A 2,702-nucleotide genomic window follows, 5' to 3' on the forward strand; every position below is an offset into this window, starting at 1 on the left:
ATGTAAGTTTAAGATTATTATACACAGCATCAGCAGAGACTAAAGATGCTATCTGCATCTAGTCTGTTTTTCTGATTTTGTCATTTATTATAATTTCGTTTAGGTTTCTGTTATACTGTTTTTGTAGTCTCAATGAGTTTCAAGGGTTCTGGTTCAGTGTGTAACTGTAATGCATAATTTTCTGCCAGTTTGCACGTTATGACGGCTGCTGTATAGCTGTTAGGAGAGGCACGTATATTTAAGTGGTTAGTACATGTTGAAGTGATTGTGTTTTCGACTATCTCTTTTTGTGTAACGACTGTTTGGATGGGGTTATGTTATATGCTAACAAGAAGTCTAGGTATTGTGCTCCATTGAATTTTATGTTCCAAATGTTTATATTCTTGTCACCTATTATTATCAAGTATCTTGACGCGCCATCTTCCATGGCATAAATCCGTCTGTTTAATTCATCTAGCAATTTTAGGGTTTAAATTGGGTGGTCTGTATATTGCGTTTATTATCAAGGAGTTCTCTTCTTTGATATTTTAAACTTCGATGCATATATTTTCTGCAAATTCTAATTTATAGTTTATTTCTATTACTTCTAATTTGTTTGCAAAATATTATTATACCACCACTTCATTAAGTTTGCCTGCAGAATTTCTGTTGTTGAAAGTTTTGCATATGGTAGATGGTTGCTTCTACGATTGTTCTGGATACTTCTGTTAGTATTTAAATATCTATGTTGTTTATATCATCCTTCAGATAAGCTTGCAGGGTCAGCCAGGATTTTTGAATGCTCCTGATGTTGATATGAAGAATAGATAGTCTGCGCTCATAAGTTGATATGATTTTACTTTTCTTCTATGTTAGAATAGTTTCTCATAATATGGTGTTAAGTATTCGGAAAAGTATATTGCGGTACTCTCGTGAGTTCCATTCAGAACTTTGACTACTGGTTTTTTAATTCTGCAACATTTTATGAAGTTAACTTTTTGTTGTCTGATAGTGAGTCGACGACGACGGGGAAGTTCAACGAAATCTTCTCTTTTCCTTTTTTTGAGGTAATCGATGCACCGACTGGATATCTTTTGATTCTATGGGAGCTCCAATTTTCTGGCTTATTTGGATTACATGTCATTTAAATATTTAGCAGCAATTTCTGGGAGACCACCTATGAGGAGATCATTTTTATATTGTTGTTGGTTTAGGAGTTCGTAATGTTGTTTTAAAGAATTTAGTTCTTGCCATAGATCTGTTGTCTCTTTAATTAAATTATGCTGTCTTTCCGTTAACTCTTTAATGCTGTTTTTAATTTCTCTAATGGTCTGCAATTAGAGATTCTACTGAATTGTTATTATATTTAATAAATTCCACATATTACTTGGATTTCAGAAATGTGTGCGGTATGTTTTTCAAATAATTCTCCAACAAAGTTGATTAAACAATCTTTTAGGTTTTGTAATCTATTTTCCAGTAATACATTCAAAGTGGGCTCACCTGAGTTTCCATTACTGTACTAGTTGTATTTCATTTCATCTGCTGATGACTGCTGCATTAACTGTTCATCGCCTGCTGTTGTTTTCTGCATTGGATGTTACCTGCCTGCTGTTGAAGGTGATATTCCTTTATTTTCTGTACAATATAGGCATTTCCACTTGTCATGCTTCCCATTTGATTTTCGATGCCACTCAAACATAGAAAATGCATATTTCTCTGGCAGTTCCTGCATGTTACATGATGTATTTCCCCTGTCAAGTCCTGCTAGCATTTCTAGCACTTCATATTTCAAGTTTAGTCAAACCGGGTGTGACTGCTAAAATGGCGACTTCCTTTGTTCTCCTTAGTTTCGTTGACCACTGTATACTTCAAATTTTCATAACTTCTGACATACGTGTTACTTAACAGATTTTTACAGCTTTCGCATCAGTATGTTCGGCATGAAAAAGGGAATTCAGGAGTACACTTTGAATTTTAATCCACAATAAAAACCATTACTTTACAACTTAAAATATAGGTAATCATCCAAATAGCATTCTTTCTACCACTTGATACTAAAGCGCCCTCAAATAAAACAAAATAACAATAGTAATAGTAATAATAATAATAATAATAATAATAATAATAATCATCATCATCATCATCAAATTCCTGCCATGTACCCACAAGGGGTGTAGAGGATATGATAGTACTACATGAAAAAATTATATCATTACTAACTTCCTATCTACAATTTTCCTCCAAATCAGACTGTTACTTCTCAAGACTCCAACATTATCAGATCTTATATTTTTATCGTCTAAGGCACTTTGTACCGTATCAATCCACCAATATCTTGGTCTTCCTCTGGGTCGTTTTGCTGCCAACCTGGCAGAGAACATTTGTTTTGCTAATCTTTCTTCACCCATTCTGTTTAAGTGACCATACCACCTGAGAATAGCTATGCTAACGCATTCCTGGATGTTGACAATGTCATGTTCTTTCCTAATATCCTCGTTTTTAATATGATATTGCCATTGATGCCATCTGTTCACCCCTGTAATCTTTCTCAGAACTCTCATATATGCAGTCTCTAGTCTTTAGTCAAGTGTTTTACTTCTGACCCAGATCTCAGATCAATAAGTTAAAACTGGTTTGAACACTGTCTTGTATACAGCTAATTTAGTGTTCCGACTAATTTCTCCTTTATTCCATATGAATTTATTCAATTGACTTCCCAC

The sequence above is a fragment of the Typopeltis vanoorti genome, chromosome 7 (genome assembly GCF_054136105.1).
Source record: "Typopeltis vanoorti isolate ZY-2024b chromosome 7, IOZ_Tvanoo_1.0, whole genome shotgun sequence".
NCBI lineage: Eukaryota > Metazoa > Arthropoda > Arachnida > Uropygi > Thelyphonidae > Typopeltis > Typopeltis vanoorti.